Consider the following 13,523-nt stretch of genomic DNA (forward strand, 5'->3'; position numbering starts at 1 on the left):
TGTCTTTAATTAAATATTGTCAATTATAGGTCAGCCCTCTTTCTCAGGACATAAGCAATGACAAGGATACAGTTAGGTCCAGAAAAATTTGGACAGTGACACAAGTTTTGTTATTTTAGCTGTTTACAAAAACATGTTCAGAAATACAATTATATATATATATAATATGGGCTGAAAGTGCACACTCCCAGCTGCAATATGAGAGTTTTCACATCCAAATCGGAGAAAGGGTTTAGGAATCATAGCTCTGTAATGCATAGCCTCCTCTTTTTAAAGGGACCAAAAGTAATTGGACAAGGGACTCTAAGGGCTGCAATTAACTCTGAAGGCGTCTCCCTCGTTAACCTGTAATCAATGAAGTAGTTAAAAGGTCTGGGGTTGATTACAGGTGTGTGGTTTTGCATTTCGAAGCTGTTGCTGTGACCAGACAACATGCGGTCTAAGGAACTCTCAATTGAATTGAAGCAGAACATCCTGAGGCTGAAAAGAAAGAAAAAATCCATCAGAGAGATAGCAGACATGCTTGGAGTAGCAAAATCAACAGTCGGGTACATTCTGAGAAAAAAGGAATTGACTGGTGAGCTTGGGAACTCAAAAAGGCCTGGGCGACCACGGATGACAACAGTGGTGGATGATCGCCGCATACTTTCTTTGGTGAAGAAGAACCCGTTCACAACATCAACTGAAGTCCAGAACACTCTCAGTGAAGTAGGTGTATCTGTCTCTAAGTCAACAGTAAAGAGAAGACTCCATGAAAGTAAATACAAAGGGTTCACATCTAGATGCAAACCATTCATCAATTCCAAAAATAGACAGGCCAGAGTTAAATTTGCTGAAAAACACCTCATGAAGCCAGCTCAGTTCTGGAAAAGTATTCTATGGACAGATGAGACAAAGATCAACCTGTACCAGAATGATGGGAAGAAAAAAGTCTGGAGAAGAAAGGGAACGGCACATGATCCAAGGCACACCACATCCTCTGTAAAACATGGTGGAGGCAACGTGATGGCATGGGCATGCATGGCTTTCAATGGCACTGGGTCACTTGTGTTTATTGATGACATAACAGCAGACAAGAGTAGCCGGATGAATTCTGAAGTGTACCGGGATATACTTTCAGCCCAGATTCAGCCAAATGCCGCAAAGTTGATCGGACGGCGCTTCATAGTACAGATCGACAATGACCCCAAGCATACAGCCAAAGCTACTCAGGAGTTCATGAGTGCAAAAAAGTGGAACATTCTGCAATGGCCAAGTCAATCACCAGATCTTAACCCAATTGAGCATGCATTTCACTTGCTCAAATCCAGACTTAAGACGGAAAGACCCACAAACAAGCAAGACCTGAAGGCTGCGGCTGTAAAGGCCTGGCAAAGCATTAAGAAGGAGGAAACCCAGCGTTTGGTGATGTCCATGGGTTCCAGACTTAAGGCAGTGATTGCCTCCAAAGGATTCACAACAAAATATTGAAAATAAAAATATTTTGTTTGGGTTTGGTTTATTTGTCCAATTACTTTTGACCTCCTAAAATGTGGAGTGTTTGTAAAGAAATGTGTACAATTCCTACAATTTCTATCAGATATTTTTGTTCAAACCTTCAAATTAAATGTTACAATCTGCACTTGAATTCTGTTGTAGAGATTTCATTTCAAATCCAATGTGGTGGCATGCAGAGCCCAACTCGCGAAAATTGTGTCACTGTCCAAATATTTCTGGACCTAACTGTAATTCATAAGCAGAATAAATATTGTGTAAGAACAATGTACAGTGTATAAATGCTGTTAAATATGCAATGACAATCAATTTTATTACATAGATTCTGCACTAGAACTAAGTTGAGTACATAAATACTATTTCAGAAATAAATGAATTTCATACATATTATATCAGAGCCAAGCTAAGTGTTTTTGTACGATAAACTATCTCAGAAGTATGACAAGTACATGAATACTGTATCAAATCCAGGTTATATAAAGTATCAGAGCTAAGTTCAGTACACACATATTGAATCAGAAACAAGCTCAGTATATGCAGTCCAAGCACAAAAACTCAGCTAAGTACTTGAATGTTATATCATAACTAAGCTTGGAACTAGACATGGGAGAATCAATTCTCAGGACTCCGGTCAGTAATCTGTGTCCTGCAAATTACCGCTTACCTCCTGGCATCCCCAGCTCATCTTTAGATTAAGAGTAGCGTGCCTGATCATGTGATCTTGTGGTAGTCCCATGGCAATGATAACATCTGCTTAATGACAAAAAGGATGTGAGGTAACCAATGCTCTGTGAATCAATCCTAGCATCTTTACTTAGTAACATATACTATATCAAAAATGCATTTAGGATATACAGTACCAGAACAAAACAGTTTGTAAATATGAGAACAGAGCCAAGCAGAATACAAAAACACAGTACCAGGAAATACAGCCTCACATTTTGTAAATATATTATGTCTTTTCATGGGACAACAAAAATATATGACACTTTGTTACAATGTACAGTGTACAGCTTGTATAACAGTGTAAATTTGGGTGCCCTTTAAATATCTCCAAGGCCATTAATGTCTAAACCACTGGCAACAAAAGTGAGTACACCCATAAGTGAAAATGGCCCAATTGTGCCCAATACAATACATCACATAGGAGACGCTGGAGGTAACTACATCACAGGAGGGGCTGGGGGCATATATACATCACAGGAAGGGCTGGGGGCATATATACATCACAGACCATAGGAGCCAATTCAGATGATGCAGGCACACACAGAATGTGGCTAACCCTCTTAATAAAGATGGCCGCAGCCAAGGTGCACGATACTGATGATACAGCCACTTAAACCTCCACACTAAAGGGGAGGGGGGTGGCTGTTTAGCATAGGACATGCACACTAATAAGGCTTGCATTGGGAGCCCGTCATATAAATGAATGAGATGTACAGTGTCTGAACTGCAACCTATAAATGACGCCAGAAACCTAGGTCAGGCGGGCTAATCAGCACTATATGAGTGCATCTCACACGGCTACGCAACACTAGGTCAGGCGGGTTAGTTAGTATTATATGAGTGCATATCACATGACGGACTCACCATTTTACCACCTGAATTCACCTGAATTTTGCAGAATGTGTGTGGACCTTCTGAATTCAGGTGGTTAAATGGTTAGTCCGTCATGTGATATGCACTCATATAGTGCTAACTAACCCGGCTGACCTAGTGTTGCGTATCCGTGTGAGATACACTCATATAGTGCTGAATGACCCGCCTTACCTAGGTTTCTGGTGTCATTTATAGGTTGCAGTTCAGACACTGTACATCTCATTATATGACGGGTAGAGATGAGCGAACCGGTCGCGGTTCGGCTCGAGTTCGGTTCGCCGAGCGGAGGTCCTATTCGAGTTCGGTTCGGCGAACCACTCGAACCCCATAGAAAACAATGGCAGGCAATCACAAACACATAAAACACCTAGAAAACACCCTCAAAGGTGTCCAAAAGGTGACAACAACTCACAACACAACACAAACACATGGGAAAGTGACAAGGACATATACTCATGCGAAAACAAAAGAGCTGGACAAGGAAAAAGAGGAGGAGACACAGATATATGAGTATATGCAAGGAAACATCGATGCCATTACTGTGCAACTTGAGCCCTACTCATTTTAGGCTTCCAATCTGGATAAATTGCCTGAGCTCGCCACGTATGCCTTGGGGATCTTGTCGTGTCCTGCAGCCAGCGTTCTCTCGGAACCTGTCTTCAGTGCTGCTGGGGGTCTGCTGGCAGATAAGCACACGCGTCTGTCCACTGACAATGTGGACATGGCTCTCAGAGGACTTTTCTTCCCCTGGGTCATCCAGGGGAGGTGAAAGGCACGCGTATTTTTGAGAGTGCTTCATGCAAAGCATCTTTTTCATTTTGAAAAGGGGGATCAACTGATGACAGTCAAGTGGGGTGTGTGTGGCCCAATTAGTGGCAATGAGGGAGACTGTGGTTGGAGTCCACTCGCTGTTTTTTACATGATTTTCGAAGTGCATGACATGCCTAAGAAGTTTAGTTTCAGCATCTCAAACTTGTTGGCTACAGAAAGGCTGCCTTTACACCCTTTTGTCACCGAGGATTTTCGAGACCTTATGCCCATTGCAGTGCTCCAAGAGCCGATGGCCATTTGCCACTTCTTCTCCAAGAAAGGGATGCCCGCGCTAACACAGCAGGTCGCACACAACATCACCGCTTCCTTGAGAAACTCTGTGTGTGACAGGGTGCATTTCACCACAGATACTTGGAACAGTAAGCATGAACAGGTGCGTTACATGTCGCTGACTGGGCACTAGGTAACTATGGTGCGAGATGGAGAAGGGTTTGCTGTACAAGTCTTGCCATCCCCACGAGTTGTGTTTTTCAATCCTTCCTCTGTATGTACAAGTTCCTCCACTGCTTCTGCCTCATCAACCTCGTGTTGTTCCTGCACCTCAGCCCAAACCCTGTGTGGTCAGGCCACCCTTCCTTGTAACTGTGCCCAAGGAATGCCACACACCTCCTTACTATGCTGGCAGCAGAGCTCAAGGCCATCAGGCGGTCAAATGTTTACTTTGAAATGTAGGGGAAATGTGAGACACCGCTGAGGAGTTGTGGACGGTTAGCTCTGTAGAGTGAGACCGAGTTTCATCAATGGTTGTCTCCACTCAACCGGCAGCCAGGGAATGCTGTGTGCGACAATGATGCTAAACAGTCTGCGGCCCTTCATCAGGGCAATGTGACACACGTGCCTTGTATGGCTCATGTGTTGAATCCGAATCTCCAGAAATTTTTAAAACACTATCCCGGCCTACATGTCCTTCTGTCGAGGGCACGGTGTAACGCCTGCCTGGATCAACACACTCAGACGGGCTGTAAAGGATAGGCTAGAGGGAACCCACTCACCAAGCAGGACCCCCAGAACCCTGAAACCCTTTAATCCCTATACAGTAATGTTGAATGACACAGGGCCCAAGTTGATCAATACCTGTGGAAGGCTGCAGTTCCAGAGAATAGTAGTCATGCAGGGTCAAACATTAATTGACGAAGAGGAACAGAATGGGAGGGACAGGACTTAATCAGAAAACAAGCAGACGTGAAATACAAATCGGCCAACAAGGTACCTAAACAGCAAGCAGGAAAAGTAGTCAGGTAACAAGCACACAAAATCATAAAACTGAACTGGGGGTAACAGTAACCAGAGGTTCATAGCTATGTCTGGCAGTGGTCTTCAGACAGGAGGGGCCTAAAAAAGGGTGTTGTGTCTTCCCATTGGTTGTAGCTGAATGATGGTACTTCATCTGTGAGATACCAACCACCTACATTCAGCCATTGGTTCTGCATATGTCAAGGTAACGCAGCCCAGTGGGTGAGCATAACCTGCGTCCACCTGCGCCGCTGGCGTCGACTCCTCTCCCATCATCAGCACTATGCACGAAAGGAACACGTTGTCACCTTGCGACAGGAGTACAAATTGACATAGCGGACTACGGTGGTGACTTAACAGCCGTGTGCGGCAATGATGCAAACATGGCAGCGTGCCTTCGTCAGGCCAATGTGACACACGTGACTTGTACGGCTCACGTGTTTAATCTGATTCTCCAGCAATTTTTAAAACAACATCCCGGCCTACATGGCCGTGTACAGCGGGCACGCTCGCTATGTGCTCACTTCCATCAATCGCACCCAGCAGCTCAACAAGACTGAAGTCTTAAGGTCTGGCGGTTAAACGTCAGAAATGCGATGTTCCGACACGCAGGAATTTGAATCTGCACATGTTGCAGCGTCTGTGGCAGCACCGCAGAGCCCTGCTGAAATACGATATGACGTATACCCTGGGCTAACTTGATCCAGAGGTGGTGCAGATCACGCTGCAGGAGTGGTGTCAGATCAAGGACATATGCACCGTTCTACACAGTTTACAAATGTCGACGCAGATGTTTAACACTGGCGATGACATTCTCAGCGTGACAATTTTGGTCATCTACATGATGGAGCACACTGTAAGTATTATTCGGAGTCAAGTGTTGGTCCAAGAGGAAGGGAGGAAGTACTGGAGGAGTCATATGCGGAAGGGATAACAAGATCTACAAGGTCCAGACGGTCAGCGGCACCTTGGCGGCAGTCAAGGTACGGTGGGGGAGAGGGATTATCAAGGGAGCATAGTTTCAGCAAAACAGTTGAGGAAGGTGCAGGAGCCCAGAAAGAAATGGAGGACGAACTGGCGATGGGCATGGAAGACTCAGCAGATTAGTGGGGAGAGGACAGAGGAAGGAGGCATGATTCTCACCTCTCCGCGACCAACACACCAAGGACTTGGTCCTCCTGGATTCTCAAGACACATGAGCACCTTCTTGCTGCACAACCTACAACATGACCCTCGGATTGTACGAATTCCAAGTCATGCTGACTACTGGGTTGCCACACTGTTAGATCCCCGGTACAACACAAAATTTTGCGAAATAACTCCTGCCATAGAAAGGGACGCACGTATGCAGGAGTATCAGCAGAAGGTGTTACACAATCTTACATCTGCTTTTCCACTAAACACCAGTGGTGCACAGAGTGAATCTCAACGCTTTTTCATCGATAGGAGGAAATGGTCTTACTTGTCCACATCTGAGGGACCGAGGGCTGGCTGCTGTGCTGAGACGGCGTTGAGTATGGTGTCTCTGCAGAGTTGCTTTTTTGGTCATATACAAACTGAGTTGAAAAAGGACAGATGCTGGTGGAAAGGGGAACAGGTGTGTTGGAAAGGGTAAAAAAGTTTGTGTCCGTGGGTTTGGTGGTTAAGCAACATTAACATTTGCTGAAGAAACAACATCTGGTATGGTGGGACTGGCAGATTTGGATAAGGTGGTTTATACTATGTTACCGCTATATAAAAAATATTAAGAAGAAAAGAAAAAGAAAGGTAGATATCCCAATCGCCATTCGGTGTCCACCGTGCTCACAGATGGAAAAGGAGAGGTTGGCAACTGGAAGGTTAGGTGGAGGATACAGAGCAGGTTGACTCTCAAACAAATAGTAGCCTGAACCGAGTTAGACGCCACTCGGATCTGGAGACTGGGAGCCCTGTTAGCGTGACAGGGTCCACACGACCACCCAGCCCCGGAACTCCCTGTTAACAACACAGGGGCCATTGGGTACGCTGTCCGTGTGCGTAGGGGACACACCTGTGGACAGCAGGCGCATCAGCAGCAGCAGGCCTGTTTATGCCACTGGGCTGTACTAGCAGGACTGGTAGGACAGGAGCTGTTCTTAAACGTTCTGCGTTACCAACTGTGGAGGCGGCCTGCATCGATGACCTATCCCTGCCTACCTCTGGACTAAAGCCGCAATGGGTTCAAGACATGGAGGTGTGCTCTTTCGGAGCATAATAGCAGACTGGGCACCTTCTTCTTGGCTCCAGCCCCTTTTATAACCTGGGTCCGCCCGAAACAAGGGTGGACCACAATGCACCTCCTGGAGACAAAAGCAGAGTGACACGTCACGAGTGGCATAACTAGTGTCCTATTTTGAACCGCCACTTGAATGATGACCTCATGGCTGCCACAACCAAAACACCTCAACAGTCATCGTCTGACCAACAACAATGAGGTGACAAGTCATAGGGGCGGCCCTCTGCAAGCCTGTTGGGAGTGGCCTGGCCAAATTGTCAGGACACCTGATGCCCTGTGGTCTATATGGGCCCCCCACATCAGGGGCAGGGCCAAAAAATTCATTACCCGACCTAGCCTCTGATGCAGTAAGTGCCTGAGCATGCTCAGTAGCATGAAATACAGTTTCTGAAAAAAAGACTATCCGCTTCAGCAAGCTGTCTAGGCACAACACAGCACTTAGACCCGGCACGGAGTGCAAGTACCTGTGCAAAGAGGCTTTTCTCAGTCAGTGTGAAGCCTCACAGGTGTTGTGTTGGTGCATTACCTTCAGGGACTCCACGTGGAGGAAGAGTCTGGTCACACTTAGGTTGCTTCTTTATATGTATTTTCGTGACGCCACTCTCGGTATTGCGGTCAGTGGGGACCGCCACTGCAGTGTAAGGGGACACCGGGGCTGATGTTGGCTGCAGTTAGTTTTAGTGGCCTCCCGAGAGTGAGTCAAGCCCCAGGGCCCTGTGTAAGTGTGTTGAGCCACAGGTCGCAGAATTACTCAGGCACAGTCCAAACGAGCATGTGCTGTAGCCCAAAATGAAGACTTTGCCTCAGGAATGACACAGTCAGGCAGAGCATACTCAGTTGGCGAAACACTGGAGTTAGGCTGCGGCTGGGGTAAATCGGCACACAGGAAGGAGCAACCGCGGAAACACTTCGTTCAATTGTGAGGGGAGTCATTTTGGAGTTTGGTGAGGAGTACCGTAACGCCAGTGAGCAGCATCCTGTGCCACAGACCAACATTCTTCCAGTGCTGTCTATACTGTTAACCATGATAGGAGCGTAAAGTCTGTTTTAATGGCAACTGGACATCTGTTTTGCTAATATTTTTAACACTAAGGTTCAGGTACGGCTTTAAAGAAGGCAATTAAGTAATTTTATTATAAAGGTTAATATAAAATACAAACTTAAAGGAAAAGTATGATATTGCGTACACTTTTGTATAATCAACATACAAAGGTTAAGTACAGTTAAATACTTACAATCACCAAGGAGTTTTGAACATCATCTGCCTGGAACATTAAGAATCAGAGAAGCACACCAAGGACAGAGGACTCCTGGAAATCCCAACACTGACCGGACATCTCGGTACAGGTAACACGAGCTTCTGTCTGTGCTATATTTCCCTGATCTTAAATAGAGGTTTGTACAATAATTACAAACCTTAAAGTTAATGTGTTGTAGTCTTATTGATCCATGCCCTTTGATGGCCAGTCTTTGGGCATAGATGAACTAGAGATACACCACACATCAGACAATGGGGTAATAAACCCACAGACATTCAAATCTCCCAAGAATACACATCAGGTATTTGAGCTAGGTAAATGGATATATTGTCTGTCTGTGTATATAGCAAACACGTAAAACATCAGATTGTTGAACTAAAGAAATCAGAGTTTCTATTTCAATGGATAGCAAACACACAAAGCCATCAGATATTTGAGGTAAGTAAATCATAAGGTTTCTGTTACAATGGTATATTGTCTGTCTGTATATTCAAGACAAACACACAGAAATCCTTAAGTATATACAAGATTTTGTAATCATGTACACTTTGTCTGTCTGATTAATCAATATGTTATAGTTTAAGATAATGTATAGACTCAAAAAATAGCCATTTTTATATTTGCAATACAACATCACATTACCCAGGTACGGTAGGCTGTGCCCAGACAGTAATGCGTGCATGCAACACTTTGTTTTATTATGAAAACACATATCTGTTCTGGGTAGCACGACTATATAGACAATCACACTTGCTGCCTCTGCACTGTCAAATTGTCACGTACAGTTTAAATCATAGAGGGACAGCGACACATGTTTGCATTGAATGTTGCTTCTCAAGATTTATATGACTGTGTTGCAGAGCTGTGTGGTTTGCATTCACACTGTTATCATCTGCCTTATCTGTGAGGCTTCAGCTAACAAGGGTATTCAGGGTGGGTGATGTGTTTTGTCTATGTTTAGGTATATAACTGGGAAGCTCTTGTGATGCGCCACTAGTAAGTTGTCTTCGCGCACACACACACACACACACTCACACAAACACACAATTACTGCTGCTACGCAGAGGGCTTAGCAAGCAGTAGGCAACTGAATAGATTGTTCTATTATTTCAATTTAATGCATGGTTCTTATTGTTTGTTTTGGGAAAGTGAAAGAATCATTTATGAACCCAACTGCAAACACTGCTTTTCATGTTGCGTTGTTTTGCTGCATACTGTGGATCCCACCAAATACAAGACTTAAAATGAAGCATAAGTCGCAAAGGGAACTTCACTGAGCTACAATGCGGCCTAGCGGGGCTGTGCAACCACCGCCTGCCCCATCAAGTGCATCTGCGTGCTCTTCATCCTCTGTGACTGTGGGGACAGCAGTCACACATGCTTTTTCATGATGAACTTCCACCTCTTTACCCGTAAGCGGGAGTGTGATTGGCAGGTCATCACTTGTTTTGGAAGTGCAAACAGATGGTATTGTTGAGCTGTCAGACATCGAGAGAACCACCATTGGATGAAGGCAACATTATATACACGGCTGCACCTTCGTCACAGATTGGCTGGACTACCTGCAGTTAATAATTGCGTTGCACAAATGGAAAGGAGTGTAGAATGCACAGGTGTTGTACCTTGCTTGGCAGCAAAGGAACACTAACTTAGTATTGCAGACAATTTTAGGATGGCAGAAAAAGTGTCAGCTCTTTGGACAAATTAAATAGCGTGGCAAAAGTGGGCAGGTGGGAACAGTGGCCGTGTTCTGTGTTTACCAGGACAGTAAAGGAAGCCTCACTTTCTTTCCCTCCTAATGATGAAATGCAGTTAGGAATTCCCTGAGTTTGCTATAAAAATATCGTTGCAAAATGTGCAGGAGGGTATCATGCAGAGGTGCTAGAAATAGCTTGTCACCATTGGGGCACAAATGGAGTACAACAGCCACTTTTTTATGCCACTAACTTGCAGCATTTTTTGCTATTATTATAGCTTATTAAAAACAGAGCAGGAGGGTGTCATGCAGAGGTGCTAGAAATAGCTTGGCACCATTGGGACACTAATGGAAGTCCAACAGCCACTTTTAGGATGCCACTAAGTTTACTCAGTGTTTGCTAGTATAATGGCTTAGTAACAATGAGTTTCAGTGTGCAATGCAGAGGTGCTGCAAATATCTTTGCACCAGTGGGACACTAATGAAGTCCAACAGCCACTTTTAGGATGCCACTAAGTTTACTCAGTGTTTGCTAGTATAATGGCTTAGTAACAATGAACTTGAGTGTGCAAAGGGCAGGACGGTACAGTGGCAGGGTTGTGGGTCAGTGTACAGGAAAGGAAGCCTCATTTTCTATCCCTCATAATGGGAAAATGTAGCGAGGAAGTCCCTGACCTTAGTTACACAGTTATCTTCTGTAGCTGTTAAAATCTGTTTCCATGGACCTGACTGTCACCTATGGCTCTGACCCTGCCGGTATTAGCCCTTACAAGGACTAATAGAAACCTCTATCCCTATTCTGTATAGCACTGTGTGTAGAGCGTACACAGCAGTATTGGAGACAGGAGCTACGCCAGCGGTGACTGACACCCAGACGCAGAAGGCAGATAATGGCGTCCAGATGGGCAGATGCCAGTATTTATAATGCAGGGACATGTTACATGGACATCCTATCACACATGCCGTTGCTTCTCTGGCTAAAAGTCCACTTAGCTGTGTGTGGGATTGGCTGACATGCTGGCCCGCCCCACTACACGCGCGCGCTTAGGGAAGGAAGACAAGGGAAAAAAAAAAAATTATCCCAGCAGCAGTGATCTGAACACGCTGTTCCCGCACACTATACGCTGAAATTTCATAATAGTGTGAGTCACAGAGTGACTTACACTATTACAGCGGAAAGCCAGCTAGGAATTAGCTTGGCTTTTTGCTGCTAGAACCGTTCTCGAACGTAACTAGAACTATCGAGCTTTAGCAAAAAGCTCGAGTTCTAGTTCGATCTAGAACAGCCCCCAAAATCACTCGAACCGCGAACTGGAGAACCACGAACCGCGCTCAACTCTAATGACGGGCTCCCAATGCAAGCCTTATTAGTGTGCATGTCCTATGCTAAACAGCCACCCCTCCCCTTTAGCGTGGAGGTTTGTGTGGCTGTATCATCAGCATCGTGCACCTGGGCTGCAGCCATCTTTATGTGATGCCCTTGCACTAGTCCGGGTGTCATAGGGAACTGTACTCCTGTCCTTATAGTGCTGAGTCCACCCTCCTTGGTTCCAGGTGCCACCTAATGCTATTGCTAACATCAGCATGCAAATCTCAGTCACACACACACCAGTGGGTAGGTCTAGTGGAGAAAGGGCCGCCCACCTAAGAGACATGGCAGACTGATGGGAGGTGACAGGGCAGTCGACATCAAAGGAGCAAGAAGAGAGGCGGAAAGTAGTAGCTCTCAGGGGGAGAGAAAGCTGGGGAGTTAGAGCTCCCAGGACAGCAAAGCAGCAACCCTCATGGTGTGAGGGGCTGAGGAGTAGAAGGTCCAGGAAGGACGGGCTAGACTGGAACACAGCAAAGCAATATCATTGGGAGCGAATGTGCCGCCCAGTGCCCCGTTACCTTCAGGTCGTCTCAGGGTCTTCAGGGACAGCGCGTCCTGGGTCCTTCTGGTCACAGGTAGGTTCACTTCTATAGGATTCGTGACGCCACTCTCGGTATTGCGGTCAGGGCGACCGCCACTGCAGTTTAAGGGACGCCTGGGGCTGATGTTGAATGCAGTTAGATGTAGTGGCCTCCCGGTGACCGCCACTGCAGTTTAAGGGACGCCTGGGGCTGATGTTGAATGCAGTTAGATGTAGTGGCCTCCCGAGAGTGAGGCTGGCCCCAGGGCCCGGTTTAGGTGTGTGGAACCACAGGTCGCAGAATGACTCACACGCACAGCAAGAAAGTCTTTCAGGGTTTTTACTCAGTTCAGGTGGCAGGGATGAGTAACCCGGGCGATGATGTGATGTTCCAAGAGGGGAACCAGACTCCTTCAGGCTGACTTGTGAGGGTGGCTACTGACTCGCCTTCCTAGCCCTTGTGTTTTTGTGGTGACCCAGACTTGCAGTCCTACGGGGTCACCCAGGGAAGTTGCTTCTGCCTGTTCTCCCCCCTTTTCGGCCCGTCTGCTTGTAGCCTGGACCAGGTCACTCCGGCTACTTGCCTCTTGTGAACTATGGGCCCTCTCGTTGCTACGTCGCTCCGGACTCTGTGGTGTTATGGTGGAGGGTATGAAGTACCCCCACCAGCAGGTTGAGCAGGCCAACTGAATGGGCCCCTGCTCTGGGGACCTGTAACCCCGTGTGGGCCTGGTCCTCGCCTGGCAGTTCCCGTACTCAGCCACCCCTTTGCACTCCAGCCTTGGGTGGATTTCGGGCGGCACAACCAGGTGACCATTCTTCCCCATCAGTAACCACTGCACCTGCGGTGTCTGACTAGTGACTGCCTCCAGGTTTCCTCCTTGCGACTCCTCTGCCTTAGCTTCACTAACTGACTGGCTCACTACTGCCTCCCCTCTGTGCCTGCCTCCGCAACTTAGCAACCAGGCTCTCTACCACACCCCTTGAGTGAAGATGGAGGCCATGCCCACTCATGGATTCCCCAGGGGTCCCTTCAAAGGTCAATGTGGGATACCTGCTTACTATGCGCCTGTGTAACCACACCCCGGTCAGCCTTCTGGATTACCTGTTTTGTACTGCCCCCAGCATGGGTGCAGTACTCAGTGGTGCCTGACCAGGTCATGGGCACCACATTCCCCCTTAGTTATCAACAGCACGTCCTCGGGCTGCAAGACAAACATTTTAAATGCATAAAAAACAGTAAAACATGTAAAAGCATCATAAAA

This window comes from Anomaloglossus baeobatrachus, chromosome 12, assembly GCF_048569485.1.
Source record: "Anomaloglossus baeobatrachus isolate aAnoBae1 chromosome 12, aAnoBae1.hap1, whole genome shotgun sequence".
NCBI classification, from domain to species: Eukaryota; Metazoa; Chordata; class Amphibia; order Anura; family Aromobatidae; genus Anomaloglossus; species Anomaloglossus baeobatrachus.